Here is a 26459-nt window from a genome sequence, read left to right on the forward strand (position 1 = left end):
GGTGTGTTTACCTCTAAGTCCTATAGTAATGTGTACAGCCTACCCAATTCAGCTGCCTTTAGTGAGTGTTCTCTTCATTATGTAATTATTCTATCACTGTCATCACAGTGGAAGATATAATGCTGCAGTCCTGATCTCTCTGGCTGCCTTGCTTTTGTATTGGGATCTAAATAACAATGTTATATAAAAAAAAAAAAAAAAAAAAACCTGCTATCTGATATTGTAATTCAGGCAGTCAGAATTGGTGGAGTTAAACAGCTTGAGTGCACATTGGAAACAAAGCAACCATACACAGAGTATAAATACATGTACAGATGTAGCAAAGGTTAACATGTCTCATAACGCGTTTTCCACACTACGGCACAGAGCATTAACTCAAATCCTTCAATGGATTTTCAATGACTTTTGCTGCCTCCTATCAGATGATAGGAGCTGGTGAGCTGATATAGTATGTGAAAATTTTCTCTGCAGCCCAGTTCTCAAAGAGATTTAGTAAAAGACAAGGATTATGACATGGCACATTGATGGGTCTATGTGACAGTTTGTGATCAGTATTGGGCCACACATAAAACACTAAGTGACCTTCTAGGGTTAGCAGATGGCCTGCAGGTTGTCAGGGAAAGATGAGCTTGTTATCGTTTTTAATCCAGGACTTTTGATTCCTCGGTCATTTAAAACATCTATATAATTTCCACAATGTCACTCTCTATCATGTGCTTCATTGACAGTAAAATAAACTATATGCCTTAATATAAACCATGAATTACCAAGAATATTTGGTGGTGAATATGAAGAATTATTTTCCATCCCTCTGAAGCCTGAATCAGCAGAGATGGTTACTTACTGTGAAAACACTAAAATTGTTAATGTTTCTATGAATTTTATTAATTTATAATTTACAATTTGTCATCTATTTAGGGACAACCCCTTTCCACGTTATCAATGCATATGGCTATCATGTGATGAAAAGATAAACACTAATCTCTAATTATCACATTGGTACCTACTGCCATCAGGGGTGCATGGAAGAGCTGGATATTGTCCAATACTCGGCCGCCTCAAGTGAAGGTATTGGGCTGGCCACAGACTACTATTGTTGAGCTTGGAAGGGCTAAATGTTAGGAGTATTTAGGTTCTTTAATTTCTATTTTTCTTACCTGGGGAGTTTTTGGCTGCGCAGTGTCTGGGGTGGCATCCTGGCGCTGCGGGGTTGTCCTGTCGTGAGTATTGGTGCACACCTTCTGACTTGCACGTGCGCACTGATGGTAGGCAGCTTTATCTCCTGGTTGATTAGTCTGTCCTCCCATTTGCACCTGGGAGGAGTGGTCTCTACTCTGTATTTAAACCCATGCCTCCCATGGTTCTGTGCTGAGTGTCGCTTTTACAGAGCTAGGCCTTAGCAGGAGGAGTAGGTGGTGTTCTGGGATAGAGGAAGTTCCGTGGTTGATTTTTGGGAGGTTTGGGTGAACGAGTTGGTTTGTGTGTTTTCCCTTCTGTGTTCACCAATCCTCCCTCTGTGTATAATTGACTGTGTGAGTGAATTGCCTTATCCTTTGATTTCTACTCAGTTTCCCTGTGTTTGTTTCCTAGTGTATGGTTCCTTCCCATATTGGTTTGGGGGAATCCTTTCCCACATGTTTCCTGTGTGCTGCTTGTGTTGTTAGTCAGCGCACACCCTTGTCAGTCCCTGTCAGTAGCAGCTTCACTTGTTCGTTAGGGGTGACCCCCTTTAGTCTCCAGTCCCTAGAGGTCTTATAGGGCATTCCTTCTCCCACTTCCCTCTAGGCCTACGGAATCAGTGAGAGAGGAGCTGTCGGGGTCAGGCTTAGCCTGAGTACAGCCGACCCACACCCGTGAGGCAGGGACCGGGATAGCTAGTGGGAGTAGTGCAGGGCGAGATTCCCTACTGCTATCCCTTAGCCCCGTTGCAGCTACCTGGACTGACATAACAGTACACTCAGCCGTAAAAAAAAAAAAGAAAAAAAAAGAGGTTCGTTTGCATTATGACGGACCTGAAACAGTTGTACCAGGCGGTGCAGCAGATTTCCACTGAGATGGAGGGGATCAAGCTACGAATGGATGCCATCCAAGCTTCTGGCGTATCTCAAGTACAGCAGTTGGCTCAACACACAGCCTCTCAGGTGGAGGGCATACAGAGGCAGGTGAGTAGCGCCCCTGTGGGTCGGCCTCTGGAGCCAAAAGTCAGCTTACCTGAACCCTTCCGAGGTAAGAGGTCAGATTTTTTCCGATTTCAAAAGGACTGTCTTTTGTATTTCCGGCTACGGCCGTTTTCCTCCGGTTCTGAGGTACAGAGAGTTGGGATTATTATTACCTTATTGAGAGATGATCCCATCATCTGGGCACATTCGTTACCAGCCGACTCAGCTTGCTTACTAACTGTAGAGGCGTTTTTCTCCACAATGGGGTTACTGTATGACGACCCAGACAGGGTACGCACGGCTGAGTATAACCTACGACGTGTGGTGCAAGGGGATCACGCTATAGAGAAATATTGCACCGAGTTTCGTAGGTGGGCAGCAGAAGTACATTGGAATGACCCCGCTCTACTTAGTCAGTTTGAGACAGGGCTCTCGGACCAGGTTAAAGATCATCAAGATGGTAAATGAAGTGGCGGCGCAGCTGCAACTACCTAAAAGGTGGAAGATAAACCGGGTCTTCCATGTCTCCTTGTTAAAGAAGGCCAAGAAGGGAACGTCTCCAGTTAAGGTTCCACCAGTTTCTGAGTCCGGGGAGTATGAGATATCCCGAGTTCTGGATAGCAAATATGTTCGGGGGAAGCTATGGTATCTGGTGGCATGGAAGGGATACGGTCCTGAGGATAATTCTTGGGTCCTGGAGTCAGATGTGTCAGCTCCCAGACTCGTGGAGAAATTCCACAAGGAGTTCCCGAAGAAGGATGCTCCTAGAGAATCCGGAGTCTTCTCCTTGAGGGGAGGATCCTGTTAGGAGTATTTAGGTTCTTTAATTTCTATTTTTCTTACCTGGGGAGTTTTTGGCTGCGCAGTGTCTGGGGTGGCATCCTGGCGCTGCGGGGTTGTCCTGTCGTGAGTATTGGTGCACACCTTCTGACTTGCATGCGCGCACTGCTGGTAGGCAGCTTTATCTCCTGGTTGATTAGTCTGTCCTCCCATTTGCACCTGGGAGGAGTGGTCTCTACTCTGTATTTAAACCCATGCCTCCCATGGTTCTGTGCTGAGTGTCGCTTTTACAGAGCTAGGCCTTAGCAGGAGGAGTAGGTGGTTATCTGGGATAGAGGAAGTTCCGTGGTTGATTTTTGGGAGGTTTGGGTGAACGAGTTGGTTTGTGTGTTTTCCCTTCTGTGTTCACCAATCCTCCCTCTGTGTATAATTGACTGTGTGAGTGAATTGCCTTATCCTTTGATTTCTACTCAGTTTCCCTGTGTTTGTTTCCTAGTGTATGGTTCCTTCCCATATTGGTTTGGGGGAATCCTTTCCCACATGTTTCCTGTGTGCTGCTTGTGTTGTTAGTCAGCGCACACCCTTGTCAGTCCCTGTCAGTAGCAGCTTCACTTGTTCGTTAGGGGTGACCCCCTTTAGTCTCCAGTCCCTAGAGGTCTTATAGGGCATTCCTTCTCCCACTTCCCTCTAGGCCTACGGAATCAGTGAGAGAGGAGCTGTCGGGGTCAGGCTTAGCCTGAGTACAGCCGACCCACACCCGTGAGGCAGGGACCGGGATAGCTAGTGGGAGTAGTGCAGGGCGAGATTCCCTACTGCTATCCCTTAGCCCCGTTGCAGCTACCTGGACTGACATAACAGTACACTCAGCCGTAAAAAAAAAAAAGAAAAAAAAAGAGGTTCGTTTGCATTATGACGGACCTGAAACAGTTGTACCAGGCGGTGCAGCAGATTTCCACTGAGATGGAGGGGATCAAGCTACGAATGGATGCCATCCAAGCTTCTGGCGTATCTCAAGTACAGCAGTTGGCTCAACACACAGCCTCTCAGGTGGAGGGCATACAGAGGCAGGTGAGTAGCGCCCCTGTGGGTCGGCCTCTGGAGCCAAAAGTCAGCTTACCTGAACCCTTCCGAGGTAAGAGGTCAGATTTTTTCCGATTTCAAAAGGACTGTCTTTTGTATTTCCGGCTACGGCCGTTTTCCTCCGGTTCTGAGGTACAGAGAGTTGGGATTATTATTACCTTATTGAGAGATGATCCCATCATCTGGGCACATTCGTTACCAGCCGACTCAGCTTGCTTACTAACTGTAGAGGCGTTTTTCTCCACAATGGGGTTACTGTATGACGACCCAGACAGGGTACGCACGGCTGAGTATAACCTACGACGTGTGGTGCAAGGGGATCACGCTATAGAGAAATATTGCACCGAGTTTCGTAGGTGGGCAGCAGAAGTACATTGGAATGACCCCGCTCTACTTAGTCAGTTTGAGACAGGGCTCTCGGACCAGGTTAAAGATCATCAAGATGGTAAATGAAGTGGCGGCGCAGCTGCAACTACCTAAAAGGTGGAAGATAAACCGGGTCTTCCATGTCTCCTTGTTAAAGAAGGCCAAGAAGGGAACGTCTCCAGTTAAGGTTCCACCAGTTTCTGAGTCCGGGGAGTATGAGATATCCCGAGTTCTGGATAGCAAATATGTTCGGGGGAAGCTATGGTATCTGGTGGCATGGAAGGGATACGGTCCTGAGGATAATTCTTGGGTCCTGGAGTCAGATGTGTCAGCTCCCAGACTCGTGGAGAAATTCCACAAGGAGTTCCCGAAGAAGGATGCTCCTAGAGAATCCGGAGTCTTCTCCTTGAGGGGAGGATCCTGTTAGGAGTATTTAGGTTCTTTAATTTCTATTTTTCTTACCTGGGGAGTTTTTGGCTGCGCAGTGTCTGGGGTGGCATCCTGGCGCTGCGGGGTTGTCCTGTCGTGAGTATTGGTGCACACCTTCTGACTTGCATGCGCGCACTGCTGGTAGGCAGCTTTATCTCCTGGTTGATTAGTCTGTCCTCCCATTTGCACCTGGGAGGAGTGGTCTCTACTCTGTATTTAAACCCATGCCTCCCATGGTTCTGTGCTGAGTGTCGCTTTTACAGAGCTAGGCCTTAGCAGGAGGAGTAGGTGGTTATCTGGGATAGAGGAAGTTCCGTTGTTGATTTTTGGGAGGTTTGGGTGAACGAGTTGGTTTGTGTGTTTTCCCTTCTGTGTTCACCAATCCTCCCTCTGTGTATAATTGACTGTGTGAGTGAATTGCCTTATCCTTTGATTTCTACTCAGTTTCCCTGTGTTTGTTTCCTAGTGTATGGTTCCTTCCCATATTGGTTTGGGGGAATCCTTTCCCACATTTTTCCTGTGTGCTGCTTGTGTTGTTAGTCAGCGCACACCCTTGTCAGTCCCTGTCAGTAGCAGCTTCACTTGTTCGTTAGGGGTGACCCCCTTTAGTCTCCAGTCCCTAGAGGTCTTATAGGGCATTCCTTCTCCCACTTCCCTCTAGGCCTACGGAATCAGTGAGAGAGGAGCTGTCGGGGTCAGGCTTAGCCTGAGTACAGCCGACCCACACCTGTGAGGCAGGGACCGGGATAGCTAGTGGGAGTAGTGCAGGGCGAGATTCCCTACTGCTATCCCTTAGCCCCGTTGCAGCTACCTGGACTGACATAACACTAAAAACCAGGACACTTGCTACTCTGTTAATGCCAGGCTGCTGCTTGATTTGATGGTGGGCACTTGGGTAATTATTGGGGGTTAGCTTTAGCCTTTTCACCGGCTAACACAAAGCCCCACCTTAGTAATGGACACTGTCAATGAGATAGCAGCCAATACTAAGGCAGTAATAAAGTAAATAAATCTCCACACTGAGGACAGGTGAATATGATTTATTTTTTCTCTATCCTGGCCTCCTTTGTGATTTGTCCAATTCCTGGACAGCCCCTTTAATACAAAGGGTTTTTAATAGGTATTATTAATATCATTTACACAAGGAGCCATGAGAGGATATAATAAGAGGGGAATTGAGCAATATTAATTTTAGGTGGCACTCAGGGGCATTATTGATTTAAGGGGGTACACAGGAAATTATTAATTAAGGAATATTATTCATTGAGGGGCACTATTAATTAAAGGGGGCACACAGGAGCATTATTAAATTTAAAAAGCAGATGGGAGTATTAATAATTTTCAGGGATTTTTCTATAATATATTTTATACATTGTTAGAATGGGGACTTTGTATAGGTAAGAAAAATGGGAATCGGGTGCCTATAAAAGTGAGGAGCCATTGATGTCTATGTTACTACTTTTACGGCAACAAGTCACATTTGGAAGAAGTCATCATCATGCCTTAACAGACCTCTGTAGAACCGGTATATACATCTATACGGTTACTGTATAGTGATAATATTGGTATACCTGAGCTTGGGGCCCACTTAGACAAGTTAGCCCGCTCCCTTGTGCTGAACCACTAGCTACGCCTCTGTCTCCAGGTAGTTCAGTAGTCAGACCTACTGCCATTAGCTTATTACTGTATTAGTAATTGTTCCTGACTTAAAGGGTATATACATAATCAGATTTTGTTTCTTTTGCCTGACTGTTTTCAGAGCACCCATAGAAAGAGCTATGCATATGCGGCCATAAAACCATTCATAGCAACTGCAGCATCAGTCAAGAACAGAGGGTAAGATCCTGGGGAAAGGAGTGATTCCAAGAGGTGGAATCAACATCTATCAGCCATTTATTGGCATATCCTGTAGATGTACCATAAATGTCTAAAATGAGGCATTTAAAGAGGACCTTTCATCAGATTGGGCACAGGCAGTTCTATATACTTCTGGAAAGCTGACAGTGCACTGAATTCAGCGCACTGTCGGCTTTTCCGATCTGTGCCCCGGGTAAAGCGCTATTGGTCCCGGTACCGTAGCGCTGTATAGTCAGAAGGGCATTTCTGACAGTTAGCCAGGGACGCCCTTCTGCCCAGCAGCGCCTATCGTGCTCCACTGTGCAGCGTGATAGGCGCTGCTGGGCAGAAGGGCTTCCCTGGCTAACTGTCAGAAACGCCCTTCTGACTGTAAAGCGCTACGGTACCGGGACCAATAGCGCTTTACCCGGGGCACAGATCAGAAAAGCCGACAGTGCACTGAATTCAACGCACTGTCGGCTTTCCAGCAGTGTATAGAACTGCCTGTGCCCAATCTGATGAAAGGTCCTCTTTAATATACATTTTTTTCTGCAAGTGGTTGTTTATTGACTCTGCATTGATGACATGCAGGTTTTGCAGCAAATTTGTTTGCAAATCCACAATGGGTGTGCAGACTTACCCAGTGAGATATTGTTCATAACAATATATATTTACGTCTGTAGAAGTTCACAATATAAAACACACACAGTTTTTATGCCACCCATCTGTTAGAAAGTATACCCCCCAATTTCCAATGCTTGCCTCAAACATTGTATATTATTCTGCCTTGAACCTTTGTAGACACCTGCAATAATGAAGTCCAACTGCTGTGGAATTACATATCCCAGTGTTACAGGCGGGCTCAGAGTCGTAGTTCTCCAGCAGCTGTAGAGATGCTAATCCTAGTCTGCATAAGCAACAGTGTTAGTAGATTCAGCTCCACCCAAGAGATTCTGTTCCTATCAAACTAATGGCATGATTTGGGTAGACTTTGAGCAATCCCTTGGAACATTTAGACAAGGATTATGCTTGTTCTATTGACCTCATCTCCGTGATAAAGAGGAGTTATGTTTATCAACGCATTGGACAGGCCCATTTAGAAGATTACCACATTTTCAATCCCATTTGTGGGGAAAGAGGATTGCAGACAATTTATTTTATCTGCTGCGGGTGTTTATGAAGTTATAGAGAACAGAGATGTGTCTAAACACTGTCTTTATATCACTGTAACATGGGCTCGGATAATTCTTCTGTTTGAAAGTAGAGTTACAGAGACAGATCCGCTGTGTCCTTCTTAGCAGGGACAGAATAAACTTCATCCTGTGACTGTCAATTACATTTTGTGCTACATTTTGTGCTATTTATACACTATTGACTTCTGCTTACCAGAGGTATATATACAGATGTTCTATATATGAAATCTAAGCAAAATGTATTCACTCAGATGAAGCGATGTGATACATGTATTGCATGTACATCCTCCTGGTCACTGTATTTTAAGCCCCTAGGCCTGTGTTTTTCAATCTTCTCTAGCTAAGTACCTCCTAGTGAGAAAAAGTCCAACTGAGAACCCCCAAAGAAGCAATCAAGTATAAATGTTAACAAGATAAGGCTTTGTTTGGAGCCTCCATCAACAATTATGTAATAGCTTCTTCATTGTCCCCAAATGGAGTATAACGGTTCCCCCAGTTCTGCCATACAGAGTATAATTGTCCCCTTAGTAATCCAACATCTACTAGAATTATCTCTTCAGTTCGCACACATGTAGTATGATGGTCCCCTCAGTGTTCCCCTCAGGCAAATGGCCCCCACCTGTAGTATAAAAGCCCCTTCACTGCCCCACATTTAGTATAATGCCCTTACACTCAGCAGAATGTTCCATTCAGTGCTTCAATAAGAAGTGCATACCCCCAGGGACTGTGGGGTATACCCCCCTGAGGTACGCATACCACAGGTGGATACTCACTGCCCTAGACCATTCCATAGCATTTTATCCATGGTAATTGTTAGATGCCAATATCTGAAACTCCCCTTGCAGAATAAAGGTAAAATGAAATTATAAAGTAGCGCACACTACCTATGAAGAGTCGTGTGGGTGGTCTCGTCTTCTGGGGTGTCTTGCAATTCCATACCCCCTCCTGGTTTAATTGACGTACACCAGGCTGGGATATTTTAAAACAAGCTAACTCCAGCAGCATCTGGTGCATGTACAGTGAAGCTAGACATACTGGTCTTGACTTCCACTATGTACTGCTGCCAGAGGTACTGGCATAGTGGTATCTTTACCATCATGTATAACGTTATAGGGAGATTTACAAGTTAAAAATGTAATAACAGGTTTCCTGAAAACTACACATATACCTTTGACTATGATATTCTGCCCTGCGGGTATGCCAATCTGTAAGTATAATAATGCAAGAAACTGGCACAGACATCACTGCTAGGCTTAACGGATGTGAACTATGGAGGGTGCAGTGGTTGTAATAGTACTTGGGGGAATGATGCGCAGTATAACAGCACTATTACACCATGATATAAGTAGAAAGACATCTTTAATGGTTAGGTTATGTAGCTGTTACAGAAAGCCCTGAAAAGTCCAGATTATAAGGTTATGCTGGGAACTGTAGTTTTGCATTTGCTGAAAAGACACATATTTCAGAATACAGATCTATAGTGTGTAGCCTAAGGTAGGGCTGGGTGATGGATGCCTAAAAATCTCAATTCTTTTCAAACTTATGGGCGATTATTGATTTTAACCTTGATTTTCATGGTCTTTTCTTACAAAAAATAAGAAAGTTTGGTGAGCTAGCATAAGGAGAAGACATCAGATATATTTCATGTCGGCTTCCTCATCCTAGTACCCAACTATTGACTACATTGAAAGAGATGTTGATCATAGACTGCAGCAGAGAGGACCATGAAATACTGTCAGGCTCCATCGCAGGGCTAACAACAATTTCAAGATTTTGGGGAAAATCAGAATAACAATTTTATAGCGTTTATAACGATTGATAAATGAATCTGATTAATTGTACAGCCCTAGCCGAAGGTGAATTCACTTTCCCTGTGGCTTCCCCTTGATCACTAGATATGGTATACAGGTGTAAATCCGTGTTTTGGGCTGGGTACAGATTGTTACTTTTTGTTCTATAAACTTTTATAGACTTTGAGCTCATTGAGAAAAGACATGTCTAAGGGAAAGGATAAATACGTTACAATTTACAGGTTGGCATTTTCAAAATCTCATGACAAGATGTGTAGATGTGTACTGGTGCTGATAATACAATCCATAGAACTAAGCAAACTACGCGTTCTGCCAAGGAGTAAATATCATTACTTGGATATGGAACGTCCACGCTGCCCCATGATTATCCGGAAGCTATCTTAGTTCCAAGAAAAGATTCACAGTAGTACATTTCCTTGTGTGCTACGCACTATGTCCAGTGTATAGCTCCATCCTAGAAAGTAATTATCACAGTCTGCTAGAATGTAAAATCCCCATGAACAAGAGGAGCTGTGATCTTCAGAGCTTGCAACCAGGCTGATGACAAAAACCCTTAATAAAATTCCTAATCATTAGAGCAGACAGGCCTACAGCAGAACCCAGGACGAGAGCATCATTAAGCTCTATGCTATTTCTGTCCTATGCCCAGGCTGGTCTATGTATCTGCTGACGGCAGCTGCTCAACCAGAATAAAAAGAAAAAAAAAAGACCTGTTCTGGTTGAGAGATCCAAAATGGCAAATATTTAGAGAAGCTACTACTTAATAGTGTACGAGGTGTTAAATGCAATTGTCACAGGCTCCTTCAGGCCTCGGTCACCTTTGTTAGGCTTTTCACTTTTTAATGTAATAATGACACATCACACAAGAGTGTAAGCTTTGGCTTTGGCTTCACCTTTTCACAAATGTAATCTCACATGTATTCTCTGCGCAGAACAGGAACAGGACACTGCAGAAAAACCAACAGAAAGACTTAGATACATCAGTTCTTGACCTGAGAAATGGTTCCACGTCTGGGGGTAAATAGAGGAGCAGAGAACACATTCTCCGTAATGGTTCATGCCAACAAACTGCAGGCAACGGGAGACCAGATCTTTCTTTACAAATCATTTAAGAAGTGCTTTAACCCTTTAAGCAACAACCATTTTCATTGGTGCATTTTAGTTTTTTACTAAGTTATTTCCAAAGGGAACAAACTGTACTTCACAATGGCAAAATTAAATTAAATTAAGTATTTTGCGCAATTTACCAGGAAGCTGGAAGAAAATTCGGAACAGGGTGGAAATGGGAAAAAAAAACAAACACTATTTTCTTACAGGTTTAATGTGGTACAATGATTGAACCATTCCTGCTACAGCATTCACCATATGAGAAGATCCCTAATTTAACATGTGGGTGATTTCAATTTTTATGATAATTTAAAAACTTTTTATTACTTTGGCAGTGCCCATAGTGTGTAGGATAAAGGTATATTTGTGAGCAAGAAGAGGGAACTGGGAGAAGATGTAGGGGCAGTTAAACTGAAGGCAGCTGGAGGGGGACATTAAATTGGGGGAAAATAGAGGCAGATATGTCCCCCTCCAGCTACCCCCATGGTTTAATGTCCCCCTCCAGCTGCCCCAGTTTAATGTCACCCTCCATCTTCCCCCAGTTTAATGCCACCCTCCATCTGCCTCCAGTTTAATGTCCCCCCTCCATCTGCCCCCAGTTCCCTCTTCTTGCTCACAAATCTACCTTTATTCTACACCCTATGTGGGCCGGTCAGAGACACTTAGAGGGCTGGATGTGGCCTGCAGGACGTACAATGCCCACCATCTGGTCTAGTTAGTGCTCAGACGAGCAGAGTTTTGTTTCACGCTATTCTGCCTGAAGTTAAGGCTATATTTCATTTTGCCCCTTTTGTGCCTGAAGTGAAGATTTATTTTGCTGTTTTGCTACAGATTTTGTGTCCCTGTCTCTAACTGGTTGGGTTTGCAACATTACTGCTACTGAGCTACCATTCCATATATATATATATATATATATATATATATATATATATATATATTGAAAAGAGAGACTAACCAGCAGGTTAGTTTAGAAGCTAAAAAGTAGGTGCATAGTTTCAATTGTATTATGTTTGGGAGAGGGTTTTAATATGTAGGAGGGCACTTTGGGATCTTTCTCTATGATAAAGCCATATAAGCTCTGCAGAAAGACAAACACGTAACTCTAGAAACTAGCCAATTGACCGCCTGGTGTGTTTCCCATCCCTGACTGAGGAGCAGCCTTGAAAACCTGTGAAGGACAGTTTGGCACTACATGAGCTATAAAGCTAGCAAATAGGTACCGGCACATAAGAATTTTCTAAGCTATTTCCATGATGGTGACATTGATAGAACTGTGGGAGAACAAATCCCAAAAAGGTGGCCATATCAAAGGGGTTATGCCATGGAAAGTAGTTATCCTCTCTCCATAGGATAAAGGATAAATGCTTGATCGGTGAGGGTCTGACTTATCCCGAGAATGGGGATCCTTTCTTCCCTCTGGGAACTCAGCCTGACCACAGCCAAAAATTCTGCAACAAAAATGAACATGCTGTATTTTTCAATATTTTTGTATTTTAAAAAGGCAGCTTTTTTTCTGCAGAGTGGGGATGAGATGAATGAAATCTAATTCATTTTCACTTTATTGTAAAATGCAGCCAAAAGCGCTGGATTTCCACAAAATTGGGCCTTAGCCTTAGGCTGGTCTTACACGACCGTAGTTTAAGTCCGCAAATGGTCCGCAATTGAGGATTTTCAATTGCGGACCGTTTGCGGACACATTATACTCAATGCGGCCTCTTACACCACCGGATATTTTATCCGTGGTGTGCCATGCCGCAACCGAGGGCCGCACTTTTTAGAACATGTCCGTAATGGCCGCAATTCACGGCACTGCACGGACTCGCCCATAGAACTCTATGGGCGAGTGCGGCAGGTCACGGACATCTGCGGAGTGTAAGTTGATGATCAGCAACTAGTGTTGCTGATCAGCAACTTGTGGACCGTAAAAGCATTACGATCGTGTAAGACCAGCATTAAGATGACCAGAAGAGAAACAACTTTTAGAGTTGGATATTGCAAAATAATTCACCATTGGTGGAATTCTTGGCTTCTTCTATCTCTTCTAAAGAGTGGATCTGTGAGGTACTGTAGGTGGGGTAAGTAAGTGGCATATTTTGTAGAATCAGTAAAAGGCTGCATAATCATCAGAACCAGGAGGAAAAAGGGGGGTTATGCCATAAAGAAAGTACAGTATAGGATGCTTGTTACAAGAGAAATACACGTAAGATTTCCAGCATTTTGCTTTACTTTTTTACCAGATGTATTTGTGAATGCCTTCAATTGACTGAGTGCGTGAAAAGCTCTAACGCAGGTGAAAATACGCTTAGTATGAACTATCAAAATCAATGGGACACTGTATGGGGACAAGCGCACTTCACATGTATTTTGATGTTTTTGAGTCTTTTACATATCAAAATGTGAATGAAAATGTTACATGTGAACAAATCCTTATGGTTGCTGAGATACATGAGGCTCTGTGTATCTAGTTAGGATAAATTTTAGTTTATCTTCATATTGTAGATCTACATGATATATTTTTGTACAATGAAACATGTTTTCCTGCAGAAAATTCTATATTTATATGCATATAGACGTTTATTTTTCTATCGTATCACTGGCAATAGGTATAATTTGCAAAGAGCTCTTCGAATCACTTTCTCTTGACAAAGGAACATATGGTTTCCAGTCAGACGTTAAGCTAGGATTTTTTTCTGATTCATGGCTTTAAGAAAAACAGCAAAAGTGGCAAACACAAGAACATAAGGCAAAACCAAAGATGCAGACTTTCTCTGAGCCATTAAGCAAAGTTGAAGACATTAGATTTACACATTCATTAATAACTGGTGTTACTTCTGATCTGCCATTTCCTGTGTGCTTTATGACCATATATCCATGGCACATCAACCTGTGTAATCACATTGTTATCACAAATTAAAACATTTCTCTACTTGGATACATTTTGTGTGTGCGGCAGAATTATTTTTGCTCTGCTGTTGGGGTTGGAGAACCCTCTTTCTTGCTTGCACCACTATTTTTGTCTTGAGTGTTTAGTCTAGATATTGGACGCCGTCAAGATGCTTAGTAGTCATAGATGCTTAAAAGGGTTTCCACATTGTCCACTGGCAGTGGTTTATATTGTACTGAACAAATTCAGCACCCAGGGTAAATGTTGTACTTTCCTGTCTGCACTATATTTAGCCATTAAGACCACAGTCTACACCCCAGGCTTCCAATCTATCCATTCGTCTTGCAAAGGGATACTAGGTAGGGATCCTCAATATTGCCACTTCTGTTCGATATAGCGTTCCAGCCCCAGCACACTGCTTCAGAAAAATTAACTATTTCAAGGTATCCCTAAAGTGGGATCTCGTGGTCACAGTGACTCTCTTTGCTGATGATATTTTGTTGGTGGCAGCCTTGCCTGGGTTCTTTAGCCACAGGGAAATTTTTGGGAAGTCTCAGGGTTTAAAATTAATCCAACTAAATTTGAATTGCCTAGCCTAGACCTGCTTACCCCAGCTGACACGAGTACTAACCAGAGACTAGGTCTGAAAACACAACATACATCAAATACTTGGATATCCAAGGGAAAACATTTATAGACAAGATACAAAGGGAATTGAAGCAATGGAAAAATCTGCCCATCAATTTAATGGGTAGAGATCACTTAATTAAGATGCTGTGCTTCTCCAAGTAACTCTACCCACTACAAACACTCTCAAACATAAAGATGTTAAGACACTACTGGATGCCTTCACTTGTTTGTTATGTCTGTCACCTTGCGGGTTATATCTAAATGTTTTAGCCAAACTAATCACAGCCACCCCAATGAGAAAATACCTTGCTAAGTTAAACCATAAAATAAAGGAGGGTGGAGATCCCGTGGGGTGATGGCCACAATTCCCATATAGGGAGAAATCATTATGAGCTAACAATGTCTTATAACGCATTCTGGAGGGATGGAGGGGGATATGACATTTCCGCATGATGTACGTAGCCATATATGCTTTCACCTTACCATGTCTGCCCAAAGTGCCAAGAACCCAGATTTGATCTATTTCACTGCATATGGGGGTGCCCGATTGTACAAAAGTGATGGAAAATTATCCAAATTCATATACAGTGCTCTTATACTTATGCTCTATACCTTGCCTCATTGTACTCCCCTTCCACTTTTTTTTCATACCAGGATCATTCAGTTATCACACTCCCGTAAAGTCTCCCCAATAGTACATATCTGGTTGCTAGTCACGAGGAGATGACTATTGGCACGTTGGGTAAAATGTACACTCCCCAATCTGCCCAAGATTATGAATGGCATGAGAAGACATTTCTGTATGGATAGAGTGAAAGTAGAAAGGCATCAAAATATGAGAACACCACAATTCTTCAGGAAATGACGAAAAATTGTGTCTTGACATTTTACACCTGAAGAGATAGAAGAAGTAATGCTCAAATTTCAACACACATCTTGGTGCCATATTGGAAATCTTAAAGGCACATTGGGAGAACTAAAACAAGCAAGTACGCTATAGCCTACCATCTGATCACAACACTTTACCACTGTGACGTGTCTTCCATCGAGTACTACTAGTGTAGCTTATCTTTGGGTGACATTGACCACTATGAGCACAAGGACTGAGAGACAATACTCTGGATTGTTAATGCTCTTTGGTAAAACTAAGGTTTTTTTTATGATGTAGTTCTACAATTGACGTCCTGAATTGCCAATTTGTCTTTAACTTGAGATACACTGATAAATTGTGACCTGTATAACAATCATATGACAATTATATACAGCGAGCAGAGCTCTTGAAAAATATAAGAAATTGAAACACATAAATGAATATACTTATACAGAAAAATAACAATACTTAAAGTGTAACTTCCCTTTATTTTCTTCACTATTTTCTCGCGGGTGATTTATGATCATTTTTGGAATATACTTTATTATCTGACTTATTTTTTATTATAAAACAGGCTGTAACATTCTCCTTAGCAACCCTCTAACTGAGCTGTTGCTAGGGAAAGTATTGTGAATATTCCAAATGTAAAGCACCATGGAATTAATGGTGCTATATAAATAAACAATAATAATAATTCAGAGGTTAAGCACTTCTTATAGGGAGGAATAGTCACTTCCAATGGCCGTATCTCTGGGTTTTATGCCACCTAGAAATTGGTTCTGGTATCCCAATTTTCAGCTTTCATATGATGCCAAGTTTCAAAAGCAGTAGCTGTAAAAGAATCAGAGATATCACTAGGTAAAAACACAGTAGAGAATTTGAACTTATATGTGTCAGTTCCTGCTGCAGATAAAATTCCTGTGTTTTTACCTAGTGATATCTCAGGTTCTCTTATAGCAGGTGCTATATCTTGGTAGCATATGTGTCACCAGAACCATTTTTCTAGGTGGTATAAAACCAGAGAAACAACTATTTGAAATGAATAACTTTAATAATTTGGGCAGCATACAAGATCTTAGTGTTGTTAGTAGGTGCCTCCACTGACCCATTCACTCCATCTAGTAAGCCTGGACTACAAAACGGACAGGTATAGGATCATTCTGGTTTTTCCCCAGGCTTACTGCTGCATACAAGTGCACATAATAATGTATGGCTGCGTGTATGAGGCCATAGAAACGAATGGGTCAGTGTGCTAGCCATGATAATGGACATAGTTGTGTGCATACTGCCTTAATCTGAATGACTGAACCAGAAGTCTTATACAAGTACTTCACAGCATACATGCTTTACTTCTCTTGCTTTAACCTTAAGTACTATCATGGTGTCTATCACATACCACTATCATACACATATCATTATGATAGACACCATGATAGTACTTAAGGGATAAATTCCATTTGTACTACATCTTTATCACTAGTCACATGTAATACTGCAGTTGCCCAATTTCACATCTCCCTGCAGCCACTCCTGGTTCAATGACTATACACTGCCTGATCTGCACCAGTATGTTGTGTGAAATGCAGCATTAGTATTTACTAGAAGTTGTGTAGCACTGTTGCAAAACAATAGTTACCTCTTCCACTTTCATGACAGAATTCATCATAAATGTAACATTGCTGAAGATTAAAGAATACATAATCATAGGATGAATATGCATTACTGTATTCTAAGTCATCTACCTTTAGCTATGATGAAGCCATGCACTGAACTTATCTTTTTGTAGGATCAGCGCCCTTCTCATAGGTTCTTCTAAAACTTTGGTCACTGTGTACTAGCGGCCACTCATACATATGCACTACTGACTCTATAAAAGTCCTGGCATGTTCATGCCTATGAAGTGCAGTCAATTTTCTAGTACAATACCTGGAGCTATATTTGGAAAGACTGCTTCAGAGTTGGATCTGCCTGGGGATTTCATAGTGACGTAAACCACTGGTAAACAGGTCAAGGGAAATTGTAGTGGTAGCTTTGGTCTCATGTTCATCTATCCTTTTCCTGTGATGACAAACAGAAAGATATTGCTACTACCTAACCGAGGTCCCTATAACAGGCCTTTGTTGACTGGAGCAGCATTGTGTAGAGCTGAGATTTCTACTAACAATTAGAAGATAAAGGGTAATTTTATGGTTACAGTTCTTAACATTTCTTTTGTTATTCACTAATCCCTGCTCCTAGATATTTACTTTACCCGTACAATGAAGACAATAAGCTAGAAGATCGATGTATGTAGTTTATAGGAAGAAATTCAGTACTACAGAAAATTATTTTCCCCCACTTCCTTTCAGATGTCACCTATAATTACATTTTGTCACATTCAATGGTCTACAATCCTTAAACACAGTATAATATATGTGCAAATGGAACCTGAGTCATTTTTATTATTGTAAAGCTATTAACACCCAACACTTATGTCACGACTGTAGTTGCATAACTTGTGGCAGGAAGATCAGATATGCAATAATGGGGATGTGTGAAGGGGGAAAAAGCCATCTTAATACACTATGAGGGATATGTTACAAACACTGTTCATCACCGAACTGCACCGAAGATCTTGTCTAATAAAACAGCTTATAGGAAGTGGCGTAATTAGCAAAGACTGTGCCCCCCCTGCAAAGTTTTGACTTGGGGTTCACCCACAGCATAGCACCCCTTTTCCACAGTATAATTCCCTATTTACACACACTAAAAAGTCTCAAAGAGGTCTCCAGACAGTATAATATCCCATAGCAACCCCTCCACACAGTATAATGTCCCACTATGGCCCCTGCGCACACACACTATTATGCGCCACTGTGGCCCCTGCACACGAATACTAGTATGCTCCATAGTAGCCATTGCACACCCAGTATTATGCCCCATACTGGTACTTGCACACACTATTATGCCCCATAGTAGACCAACCATGAACAATTATTATACTCTGGGGTCTTTTCAGACCGCAGAGTATAATGATCTGAGACCCAGGGCAGGATACAAACATAAAAACACGGTTACTTACCTCTACCAGGCTCCAGCACACTCCCCACTTTTAGCCCTCTTCAACGTTGGACCAGACGTCACGAGAGCCAGACCAGCATCGCGATGCATAATGGCGTTGGTCTGGCCTGTGTGACGTCTGGGACGTCATCAAATAGGCCCGAAGACTTCCAGAATGCAGGAGAGGTAAGTAACAATGTTTTTTATGTTCTCTCTCCTCTCCTGGGTCTACAATCATTATATTCTGGGGTCTGAAAAACCCCAAAGTATAATGATAACAGTGTTTGTTGGAGGGCCCGTAGCCTCACTTACAGATCCCCACTCTTGCTCACAGCCACCTCCGCTTCCGCAGAAAAGGAAGCACAGACGGCTGAGAGCAGGAGCGGGGATTGGTAAATAAATCAGGTCCGTTACCTGCTGGGGTTACTCTAGCAGGTAACAGCCTGTCAAAAAAAAAAACAAAAAAAAAAAACAACAGGGCCCGGGCCCTCTGACAGCTGCTACCCTGGTATTTACACCACTGCTTATAGCCATGTTTATAAGTTATAGATGTCTGAAAAATATTCCTACGGAAAGCGTATTGCAAACCTGCCATTTGCACATGTAGGTTTGCAGATGGAACTGCATAAGGATTGTCATTCAAAAATGGATAAAATCTGCAGATAGGTCATATCATAAAGTCCACCTAGATTTTTTTCCCACAGAATATAAATAGCATTTTTTGAAAATGAGACCATTTTAGGCCCAAGGCAAGCATGAAATGAATGGGAATTACAGAGACTGCCAAGTGCTTTACTCAAAATGACAGAAAACCATCTACCTCCCAACAGTGTCACTGCTTGTGCCTGAGTCTATACCATAGAACAGGAAGTGTTAAGGGGATTGTGCAGTATTAGAAGACATGGCTGTTTTCTTCTTCTCAGTCCATTGGTTTTATGGCAATGCTTCAGCGCCATGCGACCAACAGACAAGAGGACACTTCCAGAGAAAAACAAAGCAGCCATGTTTTCTAATCCTGCACAACCCCTTTAAGCTGGCTCTATATACTGTAAGATATCTGTTGTTGAGGTGGGTCACTTACTCGAGAACTCTTTTATGAGCTAGAACAAAGAGAATCTCTGAATGAGCAGCTTCTCTTTTGCCCTGTACAAGCATGGCCACTCATCTGAATGGCTCTTAGCCTGGCTTAGGCTTCCTCCAGCAAAATAAGTTGAAGTGGGACCTGGGGCAGTTACCCAATTGCCTCAGGAGTAGTATGCTGAAAGTCAATTCCCAATGGAACAAAAATTCAGGGATCCTGTGCAAGATAGTCACCTTTCCAATTTAACATAGAAGCTAAAAGGATAAAAGCTGTAAAACAATGAATAATGTTGGAATGCCCAACCTTTTTAATCATACTAATAATATAATTGTGAAGGTTTGTGTGTTTGGATGTTTGTTCCTCAAACACGCAAAAACAGCTGAACGGATTTGAATGAAATTTGGCACATAGATAACCTCAATTGTAACTTCAATTAAAACATAGGCTACTTTTTATCCCAGTAAATGACATGGCTTCACAGCTGTTATGAATTTATGTTCACATACTATATTACACTGATCTTGCAGCAGCTTATCTCAGGTTCTAATAAAGTCAGATCTGTTATCTCTATGTAAATACTCAGCTAACTCTCAGTCCATTCTGTACCTGCATTTGCATATTATCTGATCTGCTCCAGGCAACATGCTGACACACTGGATGGGAAATCACCTTTAATCCAAATTGGCAGTTTGCTACTTTAAACATGGGGGGGGGGGATCTAATTTGTTGCAAAATTCTAAAACAACAACAGCTATGAAGGTAGGCAGAAGTAAACAGAGTTCTTCTCAAGTGGAGCTGAGGGGGATCATCGGCGCCAACAACACGCTCGTTATATGGCGTCCCAGTGAGCTGCTGAGATGCTGGAACAATCACAGGCACGGCGTGAGGAACAAATTCAGCAGCAGGACAGCTTAAGAGGAAGGCAAGGCAGACAAACCATCGACGGCAGCAATTTGCTGAAGATAGGTGGATCATCGACACCAACAACATGCAGACGAAGTTGCGGGCAGAGGCTAGTATAGCCATAAATATTCCCTTATTTGAAGTACTCATCGGAAATATGTGGCCCCATGAAATAACATCATATTGGTATATTTTTCAAAAGGCGGGACTGTGATAAAACTGTAAAAATCCTATGGACATACAGTACATATAAAGATAGACAATGAACAACTCAACACAAAGGAGGATTCTGTTCTATAGGTAGAGGTACACTTGAAGTACAGTATAAACGTGAACTGTTCTAAGCTATAATGAAATGACATGTTCATAATGAGTATAAGGTAAAATGACCTTACAAGTATATACGGAGGAGCTGATTAAGTAGTAAGTGCATAATTATAGTTATTATAGGAAACTGTCAGTGACGTTTGATAACACTCGGGCCAAGCAGAGGAGACCTTCTATATAATTATTGGTTTTACTTGTGTCGCTCGGTTTACACTAATAAACATCAAAATCTGGCCACTTCAGTTATTGACTGCACTGCTATTTATGTTGCTATGATTGGAATAATCCATCAAAACTGACCTTTATGTGTTTTATAGCGAATTGGGCCTATTTATGTACAAGTATAACATGCATCAAGTATATGTACTGTATGACAAAAAGGAAATACGTGTGATGACCATCTGGATACAATTTTGTCTTTCCATAAATTATTCACTTCCTCTCTTTTACTTTTATAGTATCAATTTTTATATGCTTCACTTTGCATTTATTTTCATCACTCACTGTCCCTAGGAGGGCTCACAATATACATTCCCAATCACTATGTCTGTGGATTGTAGGAATAAACTGGAGTACCTGGAGGAACCAACATAAACAAAGGTATATTTAAAGTGACCTCCAGATATAAACAACTATTCATATAGGAATACTGCATTTAAATATAAGAAAATTTGTAATATATCGTATCAAGGAAATCTGTTTCCTTCACCACTTATTAAGAGGTTTTCCTGCTCCTTATCTTCAATCTGCACCAAGAGAAGAACAAAACAGCACCAAGCGCTAATAGCATGATACTGTAGCGCAGGGGTCGGCAACCCCTGGCACGCGTGCCAAGACTGGCACGCGAGGCATATTTTGCTGGCACGGCAGCCAGCCTGACACTTCACACTAAAATTGAGAGAGAGAGAGAGCGTCCTTTCAGTGCTCTGGTAGAGCTGCGGTGTAGGACACGCCCCCTTCTCTCCCTGCCACCAATCAGAGGTGAGCCTCTCACTGCACAGGATAAGGGCTCCCTGGACCTGCTGCTACACGTGAGGAGCTCCTGCCGTCTGCAGCCTGAGGAGGAGAGGAGCAAAGTGAAAGTAAAAACACCAGGTACGTGTGTGTTACTGACCATTCTTATTACTGTCAGGCATTTGGGGTTATTACTTTTGTTTCAGTAACTCCATGTGCCTCACATTAATAGCAGTTAACCCCATCATGTCCCTCACATTAACCCTGTGTGGCTCACATAAGGGTTACTGAGGTGTGAGACATGGGGGTACTAATGAAGGACCTATATAATGAAGATGTTCACTTATTATCTCCATATGTCACATATCAGTGTCCCTTATGTAAAGCACACAGGGGGTTAATGTGAGGACATGATGGGGTTAACTGCTATTAATATGAGGTACATGGAGTTGTAACCTGTAATGCACATGACCAGACTCTTTATCTACAACTGTGGATAAAAGTACAGCCCTATATATTTCAATTGACCCGTATATACAGCCATTCTATTTGTGGCTGTGTATCTGGGCCAAATTGAAGAACTGAAAACTATTGAGCAGGTCCTATATCTGTCCTATACATCCCCTATATCTGTCCTATACATACCCTATATGTGCCCTATACATCCCCTATATCTGTCCTATACATACCCTATATGTGCCCTATACATCCCCTATATCTGCCCTATACATCCCCTATATCTGTCCTATACATACCCTATATCTGTCCTATACATCCCCTATATCTGTCCTATACATACCCTATATGTGCCCTATACATCCCCTATATCTGTCCTATACATCCCCTATATCTGTCCTATACATCCCCTTTATCTGTCCTATACATCCCCTATATCTGTCCTATACATACCCTATATCTGTCCTATACATCCCCTATATCTGTCCTATACATACCCTATATGTGCCCTATACATCCCCTATATCTGTCCTATACATCCCCTATATCTGTCCTATACATACCCTATATCTGTCCTATACATCCCCTATATCTGTCCTATACATCCCCTTTATCTGTCCTATACATCCCCTATATCTGTCCTATACATACCCTATATCTGTCCTATACATCCCCTATATCTGTCCTATACATCCCCTTTATCTGTCCTATACATCCCCTATATCTGTCTGCATTTGCAGCCCTGTCAATTCATTTCTAATGTATAGGTCAGTGAAAACCACATCCGTGCCATTTGTATGCAGGAGGCGTAAGGCTGAGGCCCCACGTTGCAGAAATGCAGCGTTTTTGTTGCAGATTTTGATGCGGTTTATTTCAACCAAAGCTAAAAATGGCTACAGAAGGAATGGGAAATATATAGGAAGCTTCTTATACGTCTCCCTTCTGCTCAATCCACTCCTGTCTTAGGCTCAGAAAAACACAGCAAAATATGTAACAAAAAAAGCCGTGTTCCCTGTGCCTCAGCCTTAGGCTAAAGCCCCACGTTGCAGAAACAGCTTTTTTACGTTGCAGATTTTGCTGGTTTTTTTTGAGCCGAAGCCAGGAGTAGATTGAGCTGGAGGGAGATGTATAAGAAGCTTCCCATATATTTCCCATTCGTTTTCTAGCCATTCTTGGCTTTGACGGAAAGAAAAACGCAGCCAAATCTGCAATAAAAAAGCAGCATTTTTGTAATGTGGGGCCTCAGCCTTAGTGTGATTCTATTGGGTGGTGACACTGTAACTAGATGCAATTATAGCCAAATCCAGTTCCTGGGCACCAGTGCGGCCACTTTGTTGTAAGTGTGACACCCATTTATTCCTGGCTGGGGTTTTGCTGTTACTGCACCGCCAGGAACTAAAAGTGACAAATTAATCTGCGTTTCACTTAGGGAGCGTTCACACTACCGTCGGTGTCTGACAGCTAGTGTCCGCTGCTAATGTCCGTTCAAAATCTTGTGCGGATATTAGTATCGGACACTAGCTGTGTCTGTGACATTTTGCATTGATTTAAATGGACATCAGGTGCGTTCTTTTACTGTTCATGGGTGTCCTTAAGTGTCCGTTCCCAAAGATGTCCGACTTTTCAAGCGGACAGAAAAACCTACATGTCGGGTTTTGCTGTCCGCTTGAAAAGTTGGACATCTTTGTGAACGGACAGTTAAGGACAGGCACGGACAGTAAAAGAACGCACCCGATCTCCATTTAAATCAATGCAAAATGTCACGGACACAGCTAGTGTCCGATACTAATATCCGCACAAGATTTTGAACGGACATTAGCAGCGGACACTAGCTGTCAGACACCGACGGTAGTGTGAACGCTCCCTTACAGAAAACTGAAGTTACTAACGGCCAAGGACTGGATGGAGTATACAGGTACATTGTGTGTCAGCTCTTTACAGGTGTTACCTCACTCTGCTCCCAGTCACATACATTACCACTAATTGTGGGTTACACATGTACTTACATTGCTTCTAATGGAAAAGAACATGTGTATCCAGGCAAATAGTAGTAAGCGCATGTGGCTGGGAGTGCAGTATGACAGCACCCCTATGTTGTGCTATATGACTTTAGTGTAGGTGTCGTCGGCTTTACAATTATTGCCCGGCACTCCGAGGACCTCATCTTTGATTTTTTAATTTAAATCGGCACGCTGAACAGAAAAGGTTGCCTACCCCTGCTGTAGCGGATAGGAATACAATATCAAATGAAGGTAGAATGCTCACCTTGAGAGGTTATGACATATGAATGAGGAACCTCCAGAGGTTTTGTAGGGAGCCCCTGTAGATGGGTGGACCTCAGTAGCAGCAACCAAGCTTATGGTACATCGAAACAGCTGGTGTAGACGTCTGGAATATTCAGAGGCAGGAAAAAGGAGGCATGAGGCGCACTGGTCCAGTGAAGAATTCATAATGATTAATAAAGAATTCTTCACTGGACGAGCGCGCCTTCTGCCTCCTTTTTCCTTCTCATCTTCAATCTGACTGCTTGTTTACATTATATTCATCTCCATATTCAGCCTCACACATACAACTCTATGGAACAGGAAGGAAGGACACTTTAAAGGGGTGGTCCAGACAAAAATGGACAACCCTTTTTAAAGTTTAAATAAGCTTGGGGCAGTGAAAAATTTTTTTAAAAAAATTAATACTCACCTGTCCCCGTTGCTCCAGTGTCCTCCCGTGCCTCCAGGTTCATCTGCTCCGTGGTGTCTTCTGGAGTTATATTGAAGCCACGGGTTGGCCTCAGTGGTCAGGTGACCTCTGAGGCCAATAATTGAAGGGCCTGAATGTCACTACCTGTGACATCATGAGTTCTCTTCCTGAGGCCTGCCTAAACAGAAGCCCAGGAGAGGTCAGTAACTTCCTCTTCTGAATTACATCAGAGACCGCTCAATGTCAGTGGTTCTCAGGAGTCATGTGGGTCACACCAGCATAACAATGCTTGTAGCTGTGCATCATTACACTGGTGTCACCCATGGGACCACTAAGGCTCAATCATAGGCCTCAGGGGTCCCTTACGTAACTCAGGAGGTCTGAAGAGGATGGGTACCTGCGTGCCAGAGCCCAGGAGAGTTGAATAATATTCGTTATTTTTACATGCCTCCTCTGGGCATCGACTTATTATACTGTGGAGTCTGAAGAGTATAATACTCAACTCTATATATGAGCCATTATGGCACATTATACTGTGTGGAGGGGCCACTATACTGTGTGGATGGGCCACTATGGGACATTACATTGCATGGAGGGGTCAATATGGGACATCATACAGTATAGGTGTATGGTGTATGGGGCATGGGGCATCATTCTGTGTGGAGGGTGACTATGGGATACAGGGATCTTTGTCGTGGATTGGGGGGGGGGGAGGCCTGAGCTTTTTTGAATAGCCCATGGCCCATGGTACCCTTAATTCACCACTATTTATACTACATACTTTTCAGGACCCCTATTACTGCATCCGTGAGGGTAAAATTTTGGTAAGTAGTATTAAATTGGAGTCAGGGACTATTAGAGAATGGATATTTGATATCATGTCCCAGTGTTTCGCATGGTCATGGGCAGGATGCACTTTGAAGTAATCCTTATATTTTTACATTATTGTGATACCCCAAGATGGCCAGCTGTATAAAATTAGGCCCATTATAGATCATTGAGTGCTCAAGTATACACCACTGAGAAGTATACTCCCAAAGATGAATTCCTGGTTTATTTTAAAGGTAGAAATCAATTCTGTCAGTATTTGTCAAGTAAGAGGGCAGAGTATGGTATGAAGATGTCTAAGCGGTGCAGGAGTACATCAGTGTACAGGCACAGGTATAGAATAGATATAAAGGACTGAACACCCAGAATGGACCCTTGTTGGAAGTTACTGGAAACTAGTATGAAACTTGGTGTACCCACTGCTGGACCAGGGATACCACCGCTACCTGGACAAGTTATATACTAGCATACTACTATTAAGCTGTCTCACTTCTAGAAGTATGGTGGCATGCTGTACCATCATAAAAAAAATCATGGAAGCCTCCCTAGGTCACTGCTTAGGCAATAAGTGTCAGGGCATTATGCAGCACAAAGAATTGTGTGGCAAGTACAAGAACAAAAGAAATGTCCTTGTACTGTCAACAATATAAAGTCACACCAGCACTGTCACATAGTCCTGGTACAAACATTCCCAAAACAGATGTCATCATAGGCTATAATAGGTACATGGGAGGATTTGGTATAAAAAAAACTTGATTACTCAGCAGTTCCACATGAGACGTATTACCACCTATGTATACACCACCTGACAACTAATAACCCAGCAGTGATGCAACAAATAAATAAAATTTTACTTTTAATTAAAAAGACTAAAACCAAGTCTAGCAAAGACCCAATTCATGAGTCAGAATATCAATAACACCCTAAGTAGAAGGTCAAGTAGACAATAAATATACAAAAACAACGACTAATAGGGTAATGGTTCAATCTTAGCCACACATAGATCATTCTAAGGAAGTCGTGAGTGAGGG

The sequence above is a fragment of the Leptodactylus fuscus genome, chromosome 7 (assembly GCF_031893055.1).
Source record: "Leptodactylus fuscus isolate aLepFus1 chromosome 7, aLepFus1.hap2, whole genome shotgun sequence".
NCBI classification, from domain to species: domain Eukaryota; kingdom Metazoa; phylum Chordata; class Amphibia; order Anura; family Leptodactylidae; genus Leptodactylus; species Leptodactylus fuscus.